At 54.1% G+C, this 20,644-nt stretch overlaps 1 protein-coding gene across 7 annotated transcripts in view; it reads left to right on the top strand.

Annotated features, from left to right (window-relative positions):
* Positions 1-20,644, top strand: part of DLGAP4 (DLG associated protein 4) — a 149,137-nt gene that overhangs the window by 56,317 nt on the left and 72,176 nt on the right. The window lies entirely within an intron of this gene.

Genomic DNA, 20,644 nt, shown 5'->3' with positions numbered 1-20,644 from the left:
TCTGTCCGGTCCCGGACCAAACCCCAAAAGCCCCCGAACAAAGGACTCCCCAGCTGCTTCTGTGGCCACACGCTTCCCCACGAGACCTCCTCCTGTCCGCGCTCCTCCTCTGCCCCGCACGGGCGGCCCCGCTCCAACCCACCCCCTGCCCGAATCCCCCATCCCGGAAGAAACAGATGGGGGGGACGGGACCCTAGGGAAGAAAAAGAAAATTCCAACATCTCTTTTCAAACCTATGACAGCATCATAATAAAGTAGCTAGAGGTGAGCAGGAGTAGCTAGGAGAACACATGAAGAAGCTGAAGGAAAACTGGGTATTACACATCTGGAAGGGAGCCCTCATTTCTGGTCCACAAGCAGCAGGGCCAGTGGAGCTCTACAAGGTGCTCAGCACTGTTGGTTTGAACTCATTACACCTGGTGATGAAGCAAACCAGAGATTATGAGGAGAGGCTGATTCTCAGGACTTGAAAGGAATTATCAACTGTGGGAAAATTTGTGGCCAAAGCCCCAGCAGCTCAAACCCACATCTTCAGCAGAGTACTAGGTCTTAGGGGCTGTTCCCATTCTGTGGTCCCTCTGTGCCTTCCAGGTGGCACACTGACCCAGGGGGACAGTGGTGGGGTCAGGATGGGGATTCCTATGTCCGTGGTGGCACAACAGCACTGTCACACCAGCACAGAGCCACACCAGCACAGCAGGATGCCAGAGGTCCTGGTGCAGGGGTCGGGCTGAGCAGTGCTCCAAGGCAGAGCAGGGTTAGGAGAGCAGGATTAGTGCAGGGATGCAGGATCGGTGCAGTGCTGTGAGCACAGGAAGAGCATCCCCTGTACATTCCCAATGGGAGGTCCTGCAAGCCCCGAGGATGGGTTGGCAGCATCGGAATGAGGGTCCAAGCCCTGGCAGGGTGGAGGGAGGAGGGAGCAGGGCTCACAGGATGCACTGGTGTGCCAGGGAGCTTAAACTTCACACGCTTTTGTCACATCTGTGGGCTAGTGAAAGGCTGCTGAGGGACTGAATAAAGCTGCATGTCCAGGGAGTTCTACCCCTCCTCTCCCATGCCAAGCAGCACCCAACACGCTGTGCCAACTCATCACTGCTGAGTCCCCCGTCCCCTGCACAACCCCCTCCCCAACCACAGATTAATTGACGGCAGAAGAAATATTAGTTCATCCAGGTGATGCATCTCAGCCAGAAAGCTGTCACTTGGGGTCTGACTGCCCTCTGGAATTCCGAGCTTGCCTCCCAGTCTGGAGAGCTGCTGGAGCTTCCTCTGGGGAACAGCCCTCCTGTCTGTGCTGCTCCTCTCCAGTGGTTGGGCGTCTTAACAGGGATCCAGGGACATTTGGTGCTAGAAAAGTATTTTCTACGGGAAGAGACTTTTATAAGCAAATTAAGATTGATGGTTATTGAGCACTGGAAATTACACAAACCTGCTCTGTGCATTCCTGCACAAAACAGGGCACAAAGAGCCCCAAGAGGCTGCCCAGTGCTGAGGTTGGAGCTGCCCATCCTCCCCAGGGCTGGTACCAGCTGACCTGCTCCCATCCTGCTCCTCCTCCTGACTCCCAACAGACCCAGGGATCCCATGCTGCAAAGGCAGAAGCAGACCCTGATGCCATCCCTGCCTGCTGCCTGTGCTCTTTGGGGTGTTGGTTCCTTCTTAAATGAAGCCAAAGGATCACCTGCATCACTCACCTACTTGCTGACCATGGTGGTGCTGGTGGGCGACAACAATGAGAGACCCCAGGAGCGGGACAAGCTCTGGCCTTTCCCCACATGGCTCTGTTCAGACTGGACTCAGTCTGCAGTGACAGGGGCACACTGAACTGGGCCATGTCCCCAGCCCTGGCAGGGAGAAGGGGATGGGTGGGTGATGTGAAGCTGGCTGGGCACAGGGACAAGAGCCATTGCTGACACTGGGGAGGGCATCATGACCTACCTTAGCCCAGCTCCCTGAGTCACACACACCATAGCCTGGAGGTGCCAGACTTTGTCTGCAGGAAGTGAAATTCCCTGTCTGGGCCACTTGCCTGTGCTGGAGAGGCTGGAAGCTGATGGAGGGACTGGGGCTGACAGCAGGGACAGGGATGATGGCAGTGCTGGGGATGATGACAGGGACAGAGATGATGATAGGGACAGCGATGATGGCAGGGACAGGGAAGATGGCAGTGCTGGGAATGACAGCAGAGCTAAACTGGTGACAGGGGCAAGGCTCATGGCGGTGACCCCAGAGAACCTCTTTCCTGGGTCCACATGCCCTTCTGGGGCAATAAGGGACCCCACAGGTGCCAGCAAGCATGGCCTCATGGAGGGTTCCAGTGCTGTGCCAGGTCCCTGGGGAGAGACCTAGGAGTGCATGTGCTGCTTGGATTGGGACAAATGAGCACATCTGTGTCAGCTCCAGAAAAGTACCGTCTACAGGGACCCTAATGACAAGCCAGGTACCAAACAGGTGACGTAGTCACTGTCTGGATTGTCAACAGCAAATTAAACCCTGGGGTTCCTCAGGGATTATCTTCTGAAATCAGAAGAGCTCTTGGGATTCAGGGACTCTGTAGTTATTTGGAGAGATGGGAAGGTGTTTGCTCTCCTCCTGCCTCTTCTGGTGCAGCACAGGCACAAGAGCAGCATTACCCTCAGTGTCCTGTCCCGAGGAGATGCTGCTGCAGAGGCAAGCATGGCTCTGTCTTCAAGAGGCATATATGCACGCCCTGCTCTCAGACTGGGCAATTGGTCAACTGCAGGACAGGCCTCAAGGGATGCTTGAGGATGCTGAGCCCCCCCTCTCCCTATGAAGGCAGAGGTTTGGCATGCACAAGAGCTCCAAGCAGAGGGTGGGTGGCTGCTGCCCACTGCTGTGCCCTGCAGAGACCTCAGAGCATGGGAGGGTTTAATGTATGAACTAGGGTTTCAATAGCTCCTGGGTCATGGTGACACCAAGCCCAGAGCGAGCTGTGTTTGCCCAGGTCCCAGCTTGCTACATTAGATATGGCACCAGTGTCTCTCTGGGGTGGAGGGCCCTGAGCAGGGACTGTGCAGGCTCCAGCCAGTGCTGAGCCCGTGGCAGGATCATGCCACCCCTGTAGAGCTGGACTCAGAGGGGTGCAGTGGTCCCTCTCCAGGAATCTTGTTCGTGGACTTCCACTGGGCTCAAATCCCCCAGCTCTGTCACTTCACTGCCTCCACTTCCAACATCAGCATCTTCAGAAAACCCTCCAGCTGATGGGGGTCGCAGAGGCCTCTGGCCAAGGCCCTTGGAGCTGGGGGGGCTGGATGCCAGTGCTGGGGAGGCAGGAGGAGGCAAGGGAGGTGAGTGACCGCATGTCCTTGCCCCTCACACTCTTCCACACTCCTCCTTGTGTTTCCAACTGCCTTTGACCATGCATGACACTGACAGCTGTTCTTGGATAACCCCAGATGGCTGGGAAGCTGAGGCAGCTGCCAGCACAGACATCCTGGCTCTGCTCAAGTCCTTCTCTTTCCCCTGGTTCTGCTCTCCACCCCACCCTAGGTAGAGAAGACCAGGCAGCTCTGGTGAGCACATGGTCCCCCTGCCAAAAAACTATTTCATGTTCTTGGTGGAAAAATAATGCTTCCAAACTTGCCTTGTAATGAGTCAGGCAGCGTTTTCAGAGTGGGATGCAGTGGTGGGAATGAGAGGGGCACAGCATGGCCTGTCCCAGGTCCTGGAGGTGAAGCATGCATGTCCTCAGGTGGTGTGCAGAGGGTGGCTCTGTACTTGCTCATCATGCAGAGGATTTGTTCCTTGTGGTTTTGCTGATCAGTCACTGCTGACCACGTTTCCACAGAGGAGTTGCATTAACAAGTGCCACAGTATTTGCCTGTGTCTCCCACCAGCCCCAGTCCCCAGTGGGCCGTGAGGGTGTTCGGCAGGAGTCCAGGCTGCAGCAGGTCTGGAAGGAGCAGATTATCATGTCCTGCTGTCCCTTCTGAAGTCCTCAGAAGCACTTTGAGATCTATAGATCGCAAGAGGAAAGGGAAAGGGAAGAAAGGACAGCCAGGATGGTTCCTCCCAAAAGGAAAAGGGCTGAAGCGTCCCTGCAGTGTGCATGTCCTTTCACCTTTGCTCTGTTGTTCCATCCTCAGGCACAAGCCCCTCTGCTGACCTTCTGAGGGTGAGTTCTGGCCCACTGTGCCAGCTTCAGCTCAGGACTCCTGCTCTCAGCCCAGCTGGGCACAGGCTGTCAGTGGGAGCCCTGCACCAGCAGCATCACCTCCTTGTCTCACCATAGCCTGTGCATGTGATGCTCTGGCTTCTGGTGCCTACGCACTGGAGCTGTTGGAGGTTGGCTGTCAATCCTGCTCTCTGGCAGATGCCAACTGGCAGGCACGGATGCCCAGGACTGCTGGGACCATACACATCCATGCAGGACCATACACCCTCCTGGCCCCTCCAGCCCCCAGCAGGCACTGGCTCTGGGACAGGGCAAACCCAAAAGTCAGATGAGAGGCTGGACCTGGGTATGAGGCTATGAATATGCCCTCCCAAGTCCATCACGTGGTTCTTCCAGAATCCTGAATGAGGCACTTACAGCAAAACCTGTGCAAAGCAAGGGTGGAGTGTCCTGCCCCTTGAGAGAGTTGGGAAAGAAAGATCCTCAATAATGGAATGTGAAGAGATGGCCATGTCACCTCCCACAGGGACATGGTGTCTCTAACCATCTCCATGTGTGCAGAGGGGCAAGGGGGACATGGTCAGAAGCCATTTCCAGCTGGTGCTCCATAGCATCCTGATGTTGTCCTGGCTCCAGAGGTGTTTCTGATGATGTCAGCTCACCCTGCCTGGCAGCACATTGCACTTCCAGCCATCAGCACAGGCTGCCCTGATGATAAATGGTTCCAAAGGCAGGACTGGGTAGAGCCCAGTATATTCTCATCTTACATTAACACATCACTTCAGATGCTAAGCAGCAGCTTTCCTGGTGTGCTCACAGGGCTGTTGTGCCAGACCTGTGTCCCAGCTGCAGCTCAGACACTCTTGAGTTGCTCTCGTTCAGGTGCAAGGCACTCACAAACCCTCAACCAACCTGGCATTAATGGGGTTCTCAGATTCTCCTGCCCCAAGTGTTGTTTCTGACTTTTCAGAGTATGTGTGGGCTGTAATGCTGTGGGCTGAAGTCCCATGGTTCTGGTTGAGATAAGGAACTGCTTCCTACCACTGTGGCCAGTTCCTCACTGGGCACACACCCTGGGACACAGCCAGCACTGCAGCACAGCGAGGGCAGGAGGACAGATAGAGGCAACAGGAACAGGCCATCTTTCTCCCAAGCTTAGAGAAAAACCCTCCATGAGTCTCCTTGAAATCCACCTCCCAGACCCTCGGTCTCTCCAGGATCTGACTTGGAGCACTGCCTGATACACCCACTTTGTGCAGCAGTCCCATTGCTCTGCACTTCTCATCGGAGAGTTTCTGCTGCTAGATCACCATGGTGGGGAGCAGCAGAGGGGTGAATGTTCAGCCATGGTGGTTTAGAGTTTTTCGGGTCTGAGGGTAGTGGTTTAGGGTGGTTTAGGGATGTCTGATGGTCAGATGTGTCCAACACCATCTTGTTTCCTCTGTAAACTCCCTGTTTATTCACATCATCCTTATGCAGCTACCCCTGAAGGACAGGAACAGGAACACATCAGGGGAAGTGCGAGAGGAGGGTGTTTGTAGGTGACCATCCCTCTCACTTGAGGTGTTATGCTTTTCTACAGTGTAAATACATGTCAACACACCGACACCACAGTCTTTGAAGGGTGTTTGTCACCCATCGTGACCCCTTAGCAAATAGTCTATTGTCAGATAACAGCACAAGATAAATTGGTGTCTGTGGATGCCTGAGCTGAGCCCACCATGCTCCTTACATGGGAATGGATCAGGAATGACAAGGTAGCCTTGGAAGCGTGTGTTGTGTCATCCCTGTAACACTCCCAGCTCTGAGCACTGGAACACACACCCTCAGGCTTCTGCTTGCCAGACACAGAACAGTGATCACGTTAATCCCTAATGAGCCCAGGCCCCACTGTGCCAGCCAGCCAGAAATCCATATTCAGAGACTCTTCCGGTCCTGAGTGGCTTATGAGCTCTCCTGGTAAGCCAGGCAGAGGAAATAGGATAAGCCTCGCTTTAGTGATGGGGAATTGAGGCACCAAAAGGTTTAAGTGACTTAAGAGGGATTTGGAGAGAAACATCTCCAGAGCCCAGGTGCAGAAGCATCCCTGGAAGAAGGCATGACCTCTCAGTGTCCACCTCAGCAAAAACACCAGGTGTCACAAACAGGAGGTGCCAGCAGCCTTGGACAAGCATTCCTGCTGCCAGCTCTGCTCCATGTGCCCCCAGCTCCTCTGCATGCCCCCATCTCCTCTGTGTGCCTCCAGCTCCTCCGTGTGCCACCAGTTCCTCCGTGTGCCCCCAAAGCCTCCATGTGCCCCCAAAGCCTCCATGTGCCCCCAGATTCTCCATGTGCCACCAGTTCCTCCATGCCACAAGGCTGTGGGGGTGCAGGCAGCCCCTGGGACAGTGCTAGGCAGGAACCTGTGCCCCCTCCTGCTCCGCTCAGCTGTCCCCTCCCCTGAGCAGGAGCACAGAGACACACAGACTGGCACATCCAGTGCACATCAACACTGCCAGTGCTGATGCCAAAGTTAAGAAGGCAACTGACCTCTGGCATGAGTGGGTTGAGGGACACAGCCCACCCACCCTACACCAGCTCCGGAGTCCACTGGCATGTGCAAGGAGAGTTATGGAGAGGGAGTCGGCAGATCCCAGGGAGCCTGCCCATCAGGGACTTTGTCATCCTATGTGTCCCCAATCTTCTCCTGTCACCCGAGGACCCCTGGGGTCTTCTCAATGGGTTTGTCTCCCGCTTCTTTGCTCCCCCTTCTCTTGGGCACTTGTGGTGGCTCTGGATTGTTGTCACAGCCTGAGGAATTGTGTCAGCACGTGCCCAGTGCGTGTGTGTGAGTGTCAGCCCATGTGTGCAGGCATGTGCACGCAGGGACAGGGGGAGGCAATCCTGTCACCCAGATAACCAGCATCAGCTCTTCCCAGCACTGCTCCTGGGAGGGACTGGCCTTTGGGAGAGGCCAGGGGAGTGGGGAGAGTGCCTGGGGGCAGGGGGCTGTGGTAGGTTTAAGAGAGGGGCTGAGCTGGAGGAGGGGTGTGATGGCAGGCGCTGCCCAGCTCGCAGCTGGCCAGGTCCAGGCAGGGCCCCCAGCAGGAGCTGTGCACCAGCAGCAGGATCCATCCCTGGGAACATCCAGATCAGGGTTGACTCACCTACCTCGTCTATGGCTCCCTTTATCTTCAGCAGTGGGAGGCATACCTAGAAAGAGTGGGGTCCTCCAGCACAGCTGAGAGCCTGTGTCCCCCCAGGGACCGGCTGTGCAGGCGCCTGTGGTGGCCCTGGCCTCCTCCATCCTTCCTGACACAGAGCAGCCATGGGCCCGGGTTTCGCGCGCTCTGTGGGATGTCAGGAGGGGTTCTGCAGAGGGGCCCAGAGGTGGTTTTGGAAACACTTCATGTCGCCAGACCCAGGAGAGCAGGACAATCAATGCTGGATGCTCAGGTGTCACGTTTGACTTTCTAGAAAACCAGAGATTGAGGAATTTGTAAACACCGCATGCTGAGGTTTATTTGCTTCCTTCTGCTTTTCCAGGCTGTTTGGCACACCGTCGGAATGCTGTGATCAGGAGGCCAGAGCTTTGCTGATTAAATACAGGAGAACAAGCTGGGGTGTTGCCAGAGCTCCAGAAGCTGGGGTGTGGAGACCCCCCCCCGAGTGTGAGCCAAGGGGTTCAGGCGCTGCTCACTGCTGAGGAGGTTTGGGAAGGAACAAACTGACTACTGAGCTCTGAGCTGGGGGAAAAGTTTCGGCAATTTCCTGTGGAAGCACAAAGTGACACTGCAGCATGCAGAGACTTGGCTGGAGGGAGGCTCTTGGCTAGGGTGTGTGAGGGATGCTTGGGTTCTCCCAGAGGGGCTCCAGGCTGGGCTCAGGGTGTGTGGGGGGACGCTGTGCCCCCCCTGGAAGAGCTTCTGGATGGGCTCAGGGAGTATGTGGGTGATGCTGGTTCCCTCCCCCAGAGGGACTCCTGCAGCCTTGGGTCTTTGTGTCTGAATTGCTATGTGACACAACAGCCCCTCACTGCTTCACCCCCTTCCAGGTAGGGGGAGTCTCCCAGGCTGGAGGGCTCTCAAGGCCCTACAGGTCCAGGTCATGGGCCAGATGCTCCCTCACCTGTGGAGCAGGAGACAGCCTGGCTTTGCAAAGCAGTGTTTGCAAGCAAAAAATGTTATTTTGCTGGTGGCTTTTTCCTGTCTTATTTTCTGCAGGCCAGGTGCTTTAGCAACAGTGGGGAAAGGAGGACCAGAGGAGTTGCTGAGAGCAGGTGTGGCAGTAGTGTATGTTGTGGCTGTGAATCCTGGTTCTGAGACAGTGTTGGGGGGATTTGAGACACATCTGCTATAAATTCTTGGTAAATGGGCTTTGGTTGTTTATAACCTCCTTGTCTTGTGAGCAGTCTGTGTCTTGGGTTTGTCTTGGTCCATGGGTGCTGTCCCTGCCCTTTCCGGAGTGAGCCCAGGACTGTTTCTGATCACTCCTTTCTGTCTGGAGCTGCTCCATGTCTTGGCTCAGGGCCTCACCTAATACCTACCTGATCTCCTGGCTTGGGAAGGGCGCTGTCAGGTCTGTAGGCAGATGTTTCATGCCAGCAGCTTGCTCAGGAGCAGCTGTCCTGTGTCCAAGGAAGGAGACCACAGCAGTGCTCTGTGGTGGGGCAGAGCCTGAGCCCCCAGACATTGGGGTGGAATTGCCTGAGTAGAAGAGGTGGTTCCACAGGGAGCTCCTGAGGCCCTGGAAGCTGGGGATGGGCACAGGATGCTCACAGGCACCCCGGGCAGCAGCAGTGCCAGGGAGCCCTTCTTCCACCAGCCCCATGGTCCTCGGCCACATGGCAGCACTAGGAGTCATTCTGCCAGGACTGTGCCCCAGCAGCCAGAGAGGAGAATCTCACCCAGCTCCTGCGACAGGCTGGGAAGCAGGGGTTACATATATTCCCCATGATTTATGGAGCTGTGTGTGTGGTGAGACAGCCACATCCCTCCTACATCCCACACCCTGTCCTCCCACATTCAGCTCAGCCAGATCTCCTTCGCCCAGTGGTGACCTGTGTTCAGGCTGCTGGGTGCCTACCAGTGCCTGGCATCGGCCTGCCCTGGTCCCCAGGCTGTTATTCCCACTGGCTTGTGGCTCTGGCAGGGTTTAACCTTGGGGAGCCGGTGCTGCTGATGGGGCTGTGATGCTCATGCAGTCAGCAGTGGAGCTGCGCTGGCCCCACTCAGATGTCTGCGGGGCACAGAGCCTGGCACAGCTGCCCCCTCTCCTGTCCACTGTGTGCCTCAGAAACAAGGAAATACGTGACCCTGAAAATGTGTAAAGCTCAAGGGTGAGCATGTCAGCTATGGCCCCGTTGGAGGATTTGTGACATTGGCAGCCCGCAGTGACAGCCTTCCCATGGGAGCTGCTCTGGCTGCAGCAGGTGGGTGGCTGTACCCTAGTTCCCAAACTGGAGCAGGGTGCTGGCTGGGGCCACCTGGGTACCCTACAGCTTGGGAGCATGAGGTTGCCATGCTGGGACTGGGGACCAGTACTCGTCCCAGAGTGGGATGTTCCCAAAGCACAAAGGAGTCCACAGTGTGCAAAGGCTGCTGGTGTCCCTGGATATATTTTAGGACAAGAGGAAATGGCCTGGAGTTGTGCCAGGGGAGGTTTATGTTGGATATTAGGGAAAATTTCTTCACTGAAAGGGTTGTCATTGGGACAGGCTGCCCAAGAGAGTGGTAGAATCACCATCCCTGGAGGTGTTCAAAAGATGTGTGGATGTTGCACTTGGGGACATGGTTTAGTGGTGGACCTGGCAGTGCTGGATTAATGGTTGGACTCGATGACCTCACAGGGCTTTTCCAACTCTAATGATTTTATGATTTTGTGATTCTGTCCCCTCTCCAGCTCACTCTCTCGCTGTAGGTAGCTCACAGATCCTTTTCAGCTGCAGAACCTCAGCCTCCCAAATTTGATCTCAGTTCTGCTTCACCATGAACTGCAGACACACAACACTATCCAGTGTTGGTGGACCCCACAGCTGCATGTTGGGATCAGCATTCCAGTAGACATTTTTTCCTGTTTCTTGCTATATAACAGACTGAAGAAGAATTTTCTGGAGTCCTGGGCTGAGAGGTGAATTACTCAACTGGACAGAGGCAGGGAGGGAGCTGAGAAGCTGCACACTTGGCTGCAGCCCTGCAGAGCCTGTCAGGGTGTGCTGCTGTGCCTCAGTTTCCCCCTCTGTGATGAGGGGACGGCTGCTTGCATGGGGCATTGCTGCCACATGGGCACCCAGAGGAGGGGCTGAGCTGAGCAGAGTAGATCACAGGGTGGTTTAGATGGGAAGGGATATTAAAGACCATGCAGTTCCACCACCCTGCTCTGGGCTGGGATACCTCCTACTTTGAAGCAGACCAGATTGCTTCAAGTCCCATCCTACCTGGCCCTTGAACACTTCCAAGGATAGGGCAGCCACAGCTTCTCTGGGCAAGTTGTTTTAGAGTAAATGGGTGATTTTAGCACCCGAAGTCCTCAGTGAAGGCCTCTGAACCACACTGGAAAATGCATTTATTTTCCTGCATCCCCATTCCAGATGGGACACGGTGTGTGAGCAGAGGGGAGCGCCAGCTCTGCTCCTGCTGCAGTAACCCTGTCCCAGGGCTGAGGCTTGCTCCAGGGGACACAGAGGGGCTCCAGGGGACACACAGGGGCTGCCATGGTTTTGGATGGCAGCTGTGGACAGTGGCTGCTGCACATGGGTGTGCTTCAGATTGGGAAATGGCAAGAATGTGTTTAAACTGCTAAAAGGTGGCCTAAAACTGCGAAAAGAAAGGAGAGCCCACAGCTCCCTCGGAAGGACCTCAGATATCTGGAACCTGTTTGCTGCAGTCAGGGTCTGATGTCCTTCTTAGTTGGGTTTTACTTTGCAAATAGTCAGGATTTCATGTTTCGTCCCTCTGCTTTGGTGAGGAACTTGGAGGGCTCAGCATTACCATCCGTGACCCAGCTGCCTGAGCAAAGGGCTGTCCTGCCACCCCTACACAGCTCACCCTTCCCTTTCCCCTCATAGTATCCTCCGGGGCTCTCCTGTGTTGCACCAGACCAGTAACCTTGTGGGGAAAAAAACAGCAAAACAGAACATTCTGTGATTCTGTGGAACAGTGGCAGCTGACTGGAAACCTTCCAGTCCAAAAGGAGCTTTTCCACTGGATGTGGGGCCCCTTGGAGGAACAGGAACTGATTATCCTGGAATCTGCCTCTGTGTGCAGGGGGACCAGAACAAAACATGTCCTTCTACCAGGAGCACCTGTGTCTGTATGAGGTGGGTCCAGGTCCACTCCAAAAGTCCAGCCAGCTCCATGGCAGGTTTTTGCCAGGCTTATCCAATTGAGGTATAGCCACCTCCAGAAAAAACACCATTAAGAGATGGTGAGAATTTAGGCAGATGGACTGTGTCTCTCCAGACCTGTGGGCAGGTGATGGGGAAGAGCCTCTGGTCTCTTCACATGCTGCTGTGTTTAAAAATTTAGCAGCTCTAATTTTAGGCACAGTAGGTGAGTCCAACTGAATTCCAGTCGTGAGAAAACAGCAGGACCTTGGCTGGACTTTGGAGATCCCACACCCCTGGGGATCCCCTGGAATACTCAGGTTGGAAAAGTCCAAGAGGTCAGAGGCTGAAAACAGGAGTGATGTGGGTCCCCAGCCAGCCCCAGTGGCAAACATGGCCAGGTTCCCTGGATGGATCTGCATCCCTTGGCATGGGGGTTTCCCTGCAGCCAGGGTCTTTCCCAACAGCCGGATGCCAGGAGTGCTGCATGCAGGGCATACCTTATGGACCCAGGGAGTGGGATCCTGGCATATGAGCTCCAAAAGGATTTAGGGGGGAAGGTAAGGAAGCATTAAATGCAGGATCCCAGCAAGGCCAATCCTAAGGGAGCACAGTCAGCCTTGCAAATCCCGAGGATGCCTGGCTTGTTTGAAAGAAAGGGGATGCATTCCTGGGTAAACACGAGGGTGAAGAAGAAAGAGCTCAGCTAAAGGACACCAAAAGTGGTGCAGTGTTTGGGGATGTTTAGGCTGGAAACTCACGTTTTGATTTTTTAGATCCTCTGGGGAACTCGCCTGCCAAACTGTGCAAGTGAAAATCCATTTTTTTTAAAGTCAAAATGCTTTCTCTCAATACTTCCCTCCAGGATGCCTCAGCAGCAGTGTCAGAGTTCCTTCCATTTAATCTAATTTTATGATACTTATAAAATCCCATCAAAGCTGGAACTGGAAGCAGTCTGTCTGTCTGTGAGGACAACAGGGCTCATAATCTTCCTCTCATTCTTCTCTAGTTTTACTCTCTCTTCAAGTATTTCTGCCCCAGTCCCTGCTATGGTCTCCACCCCACCTCCTCCGTGGCTGTCCCCTCTCCATCCCAGAGCACATAGATGATTCCCAGCACATCTCCTGCCTCCCCAGCCCTGCCACGTGCAGCAGGAAGAGCAGAGGAACCACCATGACCTGCCAGTTTTGCCTGTCTGGTGTCTCCTGGCCCAACCATCCTTTGCATTTATCAGGCGTCTAGAATAGGAGCCATGTCAATGCAACTCTTCCTCCCAGGAGTGTTCAGAGGATTAATTAGTTAATGTTTGCACGGTGCTTTCAGGATAAGTGCCAAGCATGATGACGGTAGGAGCAGAACTGGATTCCTTCATCCCATCTCCTTCCTTTCCTCACATGGGCTGATGCTGGCAGTGAGTGTGTCCATTCTGTGCCAGGTCATCTCTGAGGGGGAGGGGACAGCATGGGAGAGAAATCACTAATGGGGAGAAAATCAAAAACAGAACTGCAGAATCATGAGACTGGGAGGGACCTTAAAGCTCATCTCATTCCAGCCCCGTGCCATGGGCAGGGACACATTCCACTAAACCAGGTTGCTCTAAGTCCCGTTCAACCTGGCCTTGGACACTTCCAGGGATGGGGCAGCCACAGCTTCTCTGGCCAACCTGTGCCAGGGCTTCACCACCCTCACATTGTGATATTTCTTCCCAGTATCCCATCTCACCCTGCCCTCTGGCAGTGGGAAGCCATTCCCCCCGTCCTGTCAATCCAGGCCTTGTCCAAAGTCTCTCTCCAGCTCTCTTGCAGCCCCTTTGGGCACTGGAAGGGGCTCTGAGCCTTCTGTCCTCCCTGGAGCCTTCTGTCCTCCAGGCTGAACAACCCCAGCTCTCTCAGCCTTTCCTAATGGGAGAGGTGTTCCATCCCTCTAATCTAATGTTTCACCCACAGGACCTTCTTTTCTTCTTTATTCCAGACTATGCAAAAGAAAAAAGAAACTCCAGTTGTTCCACCAAATTTCTTTCTGTCATCCATGCCAGCTGCCCCAAGGGCAGCTGGTTCTGGGGGAGTTCCCAGCAGCTCTCCTTGTCCTGGAGCACTACAAGGGAAGCTGAGGCAGAGGTTCCCTGTCTGAGCAGGACAAGTTCAGCATGTTGGACAGCATGGCTAGAATTTCCAGCTGGAGAATTCCCACCAGCTGTACCCCAGCCCCGCCTCCATCTCCTTTACATCAAGTCACTGCGCTCAGCTGTGTCTGGGCTGGGGAGTACGTGTTGTAACTGGTGATGTTAATTAAGAGGTTACGGGACTGATGGAGATTTATTTTCAGGCTGCCTGCTAGGAACTGGTTATACACAACTGGGAAATGGAAAATTGACCTCCTGCTCCTTTCCTGTCTTCTCCACAGCAACAGTTAATTATTGTGACAGGTGGTGGGAGCCACGGGATGGGCTCCTCTAGTGGCACTCCCCTGAACAGGCCTGGGAGCAGCTCTACAGCCTGGCTCTGGAGCCTGGTCCTCACTGCCCTCCATCCATCCCAGACTCTGATCCACTGGAGCCTGGTCTTCATCTCTTCCCATCCCGGATCCTGATCCAGGCAATCTGCCCCTTCCTTGTCTTTTCCCAACTCCCAACCGGTGCAGCCTCAGGGAGGGAGAGGCTGATCATGGATGTGGAGATCTTTAAGCCTGGAAAGCGATGGGATGTGGTAAGCGGCGGGGAGTGGTGGGCAGGCAGATTGGTCAGCTCTGAGCTCAGCTCTGGACTCAGGGTGTGTGACACTACATCCCTGGGAACTCCTTGCACAGCAGGGACCACAGGAGCTGGCTCTGGGCACAGTTCAACGGACAGGAGGTCCATCCTTTTCTCCATAGCTGATCTGCCTCCTCCTGTGCCTCAGTTTCCCCTGAGTAAGGGTGATAGTTTGAACAAGAGTGATGGTTTCTGCACTTACCAGGGTTCATCCATGTACTGCAGCAGTCTCCAGAACCAGTGGCTCCAGTGGGTACAGAATGCTCTGGTTTTCCACACTTATGCAACATGAAGTAGTCCCTGATGTGTTTTCCTCCATCTGGCCATGTGCACAGCCTTGTTCTCCATCCCTTCACTGTGCAGCAGCCTGGAGCCACTGGCTCCTGCCTGCCTGGATCCAACTGGACTGTGCTGGGCCACCCTGAGGAACTCCCCTGGGCTGGGTGGGCTGGGAGTCCCTGGACTATGACCCCCCCATTCTCTGTTTGCAAGGAGACAGATGATGCCAGAGGGGTCCAGGCTCAGGGAGAAGCTGCAGCTGCCTGGAAAAGCACAGAAAGGCTCTCCAGCCTGCCTGGCTCCATGCAGGCTCCAGGCTCCATCTGTGCCCTGCCTCAGCCAGCAGCAGAGAGGGGGAGAACAGGCAGCACTTCATTTTTGGGTACTTTTAACCCTTGAGTTCCAGGTGACCTGCAAACACAGCCCACAGCCCCTCCACAGCCTCCTGGGTAGTGCCAAAGCCCAGCACAGCAGTCGCCCATAATGCTTTTATAATCTCTTTCCTGGACATGACTATTCCCCCAGGAAAGGGAGGGGGAGGCATGATTAATTTTCATTAGCCTTGTAAGTATAAGCTTGCTTCTGCTAGTCTTGCCCTGTAATTGGGGTGCCTGCAGAAGGAAGCTGAGATTTGCTGGTGACTCATGGGAATCTGGGCCAGCCTGGACATCCCACCCTGGGCAGGAAAAGGGAAGAGGCTGGGGCCTTTCAGAGAGACAGAGCTTCCCTTGATCCAGAGCGGAAAGGAGCAAGGAACAGTGGTACTCTGAGGGCAGAGGGCAAAGGCCCCTGGGAAGAGGAAAAAGCCCAGCCAGGGAGAGGGAAAGGCCACCAAAAGGAAGTGTAGGCTGACATTATTCAAAGGAAAATGAAAGCAAACCTTTTGGCCCAATAGCTGGATGCTGATGTATAGATGTAGGATCATCTAAGTAGGAGTTCAGTGACATGGAGATGAGATAGGAAAGGGGCATCTGGGCATTTGCTTTGAATCTGGGGCTGAGTGACCTACAACCACCAGTGCCTAGGCACACAGCTGTGTCCAGAGTACCAGGGAAATACCTGCACCATAAACAGGCCTCTACAGCTGAGGACACCTCTGTGAGAGGGGCGACATGGGCTGGGATCTGAGAAGCAGAGCCTGCCCCAACACAGAGAACAGCTGCTTTGGTGACTCTGTTCCCTAACATGAGGACAAAGCATCCAGAAAGGAATCAAGGAAGAATCATTTTCCACAGGCAAAATTCACCTGTGAAACTCACTGCTCTGAGATATCAGAATCACAAAGCTAAGGAAGTTTCAAAGGAGAAATTAAAAAGGCTGAAAGGGATGTGGATAAGGAGGATGTCCTTGCCCACAAGAGGAGAAAGCCAGTCTTTGGGTCCTCTGGAAAACACAATGTCCAGGATGCCACCAGCCTGGGGCACCTCCAGGAATGCCTCCATCTCAGCATCAAGGGTCTTCCCTGCTGGGTGTGGGCCAAGGCAGGACCTGTGCTATGCGCTGCACATGTGCCCAGTCCTACAGCCTCCACAGGAGGAGCCTCCTGCTGAAGAACTAACACAGAGCCCTGTCAGGGAACGGTGCTTTCCCAACCCAGCAGATGCAGCAAAAACCCTTCTTGAAAGAGCTGTTTGCTAAGGAAAAAACTATTGGCACACTAATTAAAAGTGACTGATTAAAGGACTGAAAAGGAATTACTCATCGTAATCATTAAATGCGGCACCTGCAGAGCTCTCCTTGCTATCGGAGCGCCAGCATCCTCCACTCCACAGCGGCAACACGGCTGCTCAGCACTCACAGGAGCATGGAGCAGCCCTGACTGCCACAGCAAGGCCTCCCCTCCAGCACAGCCCTGCAGCCACCAGCACAACCCTGTGGCCACCAGCACAACCCTGTGGCCACCAGCACAACCCCATGGCCACCAGCCCCGCTCATCCCAAGGAGTTGCTATGAATTGATCCACTGCAAGGCAGTGACAGTCAGTGTGACAGTAGGCAGAGCAGAGCAACACAGCAACACGACACAGCTCAGCACCACTCAGTGCGGTCTGCCCTTACCTGGGTCTGCCACAGACGGCTTCTCCAGGTACTTCATCCTTTCCATCCCTTGCCAAGAGGCAGCTGTGATCAGCACAGAGCAGGGACCTGCCCCAGGGAGGTCCAAGTGTTTCTACCTCCGTGGTACCCTGTGGGTGATGTGAGTTATCCCGGGTGACATTCCAGGAGCTTTGTAGCACAGAGGGTTGCCGGAGCCAGGGAAGGGACAATGCCAAGGGCTTCTCAGCGGGACAACACAAGCGTAGGACTTTCTGACAAGTGGTAGTGTGGGAGACCTGGTTTAGGGAATTTTTACTGAGATTTTGGGTGGCCATATCAGGTTGTGCACAGCCCCAGTGAGAGATGTTGTTCTTTGTCTGCTCAGGCTGACAAGGGATAGTCAGGGAGGGGGAGCAAGGAGCAGTGGCATGGACAGACCCTTCAGGTGTTCCTGACACTGGGAAGCAGGTTGGCTCTCAGTGTGGTCAGGACATGGCACTTTGCAGCCCACCCTGCTCCAGGCCCCAGGCAGGAGCAGAATCCCAGGTTCCCTGGGTGAGGAGAGCAGCAAGAACAGCCTGTGCTGAGCCGCAGGCTGGGGACAGGCTGGGCAGCACCAGAGGTGGCTCCGAGCCAGTGCTTCTGGCCTTCTCTTTACTCCACAGCCACATTCCAGCTCTGGCTGGCTAACCCACCTCTGCAATCCAACCCTATGTGCTCTGGCTTTGCTAATCAGCCAAGGGTTAGAATAAGAGCCGGCAGAGATAGTTAAGTCCATATATTCCCAAGCAGAATGTAAGTGCAACTGTAGGACTGGAAATATGCTTTTCTTTGGCTTTGGGTCAACGTGCCTCCATCTTTTTCCACAGTCACTCATATTAGATTGGATATTAGGGAAAATTTCTTCGCAGAAAGGGTGGTCAGGCACTGGAACAGGCTGCCCAGAGTAGTGGTGGAGTCACCATCCCTGGAAGTGTTCAAAAAACATATGGACATGGCACCCGTGGGCACGGTTTAGGAGCTTGGCAGTGCTGGGTTAATGGTTGAACTTGATGATCTTAAAGGGCTTTTCCAACTTTAATGATTGCATGATTCTATGGACATCTACCCAGATAGCGAGCTGACAGAAATGGACCCTCTTTTCTAGTAAGACACTGTCGGTGCCACACACAGGCCCTGCTTCTACTGCCATGTCCTGCACTGACCAAGGCAGGGTCTCACTTTAACCATCATTCTGTACAGATGTGTCCAACTGTTGAGCCACCATGTTCCTCATGTCCATCTTGGGGTTCCTCTTAGTTGACAGTGATGTGGCATTTGGGTCAGTCTTTACATCTTTGGGAGTCATGATGCACTCAGCCTCTTGCTGACTCCAGCTTCCATAAATCTTAGGCAGGATAAGTGCACATTGTCCTTGTGTTCAGGGCACCTTCCTGTCAGGTGAACAGGAAGAGGAACAGCCCCTGCTGTGTGCTGTAACCTCGTTTCCCTGCTCCCATGACCCAAACAACTCCTCTGCTGACAAGGCATCTCTCCAGGAACCTTCTGGGCTCCTAGAGAGGAGCGCCTTCCTCAGAGCTCAGCAGGACTGGATCCTTCACTTTCCATTGTTGAGCTGCAGCCATCTCTAAGGTGGCAATAGCAAGGATCAGGAATGCCACATCAGTCATTTCAAGATCTTCTCCAGCCACACCTCAAGGCCAACAGAATCACACAGGCTACAGCAGAGCAGTCTGTGGCCCTCCTCTCCTAGACTCGGAGGGGCAATAATCACGAGCTCCCATCCTAGGCTTGGAGGGGCAATAATCACGAGCTGATTCTCCAGTGAGGCTTTGCTGCAGAGCGTCTGAGACCCCAGTTCACCAAAACGGTCTTGAATCACATGGGGAAGGATCATCAGTTCACCAGCAGGACAACCCTGAGCAAGCAACAACATGGGAGTGAGCATACCACCCTGGATGGACCCTTGGCTGCTTCCTCCATCATTCTGTGCCTTCATTGCCTGGAAACTCAGGGATCCCAGCTCCCCCCTGCTCCCCACCATTCCCTTGCTCTGCAGTCCACTTGCCTGAGCTTACAGCACCTCTCATGGCCTTCCATGCATTGCCTTCAATCCCACCCTGTCATACAGCAGCCATGAGCGTCCCACCCATGAGAATGGGAAGAAGAGGGAGATGCTGGAGGGAGAAAGAGGGATGATGGAGGTGAATGGCTGGTCAGTAACATAATGTAGTTGTGCAGGTGGCACAATTGTTCATTTGCATTTCCTTGGGGCGTTGACGCTGATATTAATTAAAAGCAATTATAGTGCCACTTTTCCAGTGCAAGAGCAGCATGCAAAGGGAAAAGCAGTGTTACACACCAGCGTGCTTCTTCTTCCAGAGCTTCAATGGCATCATTTAGTATGAGGAACCTGCTGGGTGAGGGGAGGCCTGGCACCCAGACATTTTCCTCCTCCCACATATCAGATGTGCAAAGGGGTGCCTGGATTGGCACTGTTCTTGGGTGTCTGGGGTACCCTGAGAGTGCTGGTGACAGGCACAGATGTGATGAGTGATGTCAGCACTGAACAGATACTTCCATCCCAATAGCTACTGGTGGTGATACAGGACGCTGGGTGCTTGTGGTGGATATCTGTGCACCCAGGAGGGATGCTGAGACCATTCCTAGCAGATGCTGATGGCTTCCATGATGGACATGAGTGGGTCTAGTGGTACATAGTGCTACCCTCCATCACAGCTTTAGAGCAGGACAGCGATAGCAGGTGACAGCGATCAGTGGTGCTGATGCTCTGGGCGGCTGGAGGCAGCACTGGCCATGGATACTGGCTGTGCTGGTGGCTGTCACAGGCTCTACACTGGCTCAAACCTAGCACAGCTCACTAGTAGCTGGAATTCACCTTTCCCATGGAGAGAGCTGTGAAACGGCCAGATGGTGTCAGTGCAGTGGCTGCTGATGGCTGTCTGTGGGACCTGGACGTGTCACAAGTAGTCCTGTCACAGTCACACAGAGCTGCATCCACACAGTGCTGGGAGCAGTGGGCTGTTGGCAGCGACCTGGCACCTCACTGACATCTTGAGCTCAGGAATGTCTGGATTTGGGGTGGGGAATTGTTCCTTGCTTTTAAGAGCTGATATCTCCACAACAGAGGCCTCCTGGGTTAGGAAGGGGCACATGAGCTGCACTTTCTGGATCAGCATGTGTCTCTGCTTTCATGGCCCTGGCCCAGACTCAGCAGCAGGAAACAAAAAAACAGGTGTTTTGGTGTAGAAGACAGATGAGCTCTGGGGGCAGATGTGGCTGCCCTTCCTCCTGTTTGGCTGTCCCAGGGCCTGCACCTTTCCTTTAATCATTCTCTCCACAGTATTGGGGTTCAGGTGGGAAGGTGATGAGGGTTTGTACCAGATTTAGGAGGGTGGTCTTCTGATTTTCCCAGGCTTTCCATTCTTCTGTCTGTTGGGATATCCACCATGAGAGCCTCTCAGTGGACAAAAAGTCCTCTTATTCTCTACTTGCACTGTACCTATCCATCTATCTAGTCTTTGCTTCCTTGGAGCACATTCTAAGGAGGACTTTTGAGCATGTTTGAAGGAAACACGGTGTCTCTGCCATAACCCAAGCATAAATGCACCTGGGATGTCTGTAATCCACCCAGGCATGAGTTAACCTGAGGATAAAACCCCTGTTGCTGGACGGTGGCAGGTGACAGAGCGGAGTCTCATGGGCACTGCAGTGCCCATCTCTCTACAAAGAGCTGTTGTTTCATCTCTGGCACTGGGGCACCAGTTTGGTCATCTTTTGCATCATCAGAGAGGCAGTCAGGTCCAGTACTCAGATCCAGCTTTCTTCGAAAAATTGCCAAGGTTCATATCCTTGTCCTGGCTTTCCATGTATCCTCCCAGCCAAGAAACTGGGGTTCACCTATTTTAATCCCCCCTTGAGCTCTAGACAGGCCTTCTCAAACCCAGATGGCCACCTCTGTTCAATTTGGAATGAAAAAGCTGTCCTAGGAAGGCTGACTCCTCTTTTGAGTTCCCAGGCCATTCCCATCTCTTACTTCCCAGCAGCAAGAGGCTGAGTTCCTCAGTTTGTCCCAGAACCTCGTAGTCCAGGATAGAAACGCTTGGATATTTGTTGAT

This window comes from Pseudopipra pipra, chromosome 17 (genome assembly GCF_036250125.1).
Source record: "Pseudopipra pipra isolate bDixPip1 chromosome 17, bDixPip1.hap1, whole genome shotgun sequence".
Taxonomy (NCBI): Eukaryota; Metazoa; Chordata; class Aves; order Passeriformes; family Pipridae; genus Pseudopipra; species Pseudopipra pipra.
The sequence above is the reverse complement of the archived record's forward strand: the minus strand, read 5'-3'. Positions and strand labels throughout refer to the sequence as shown.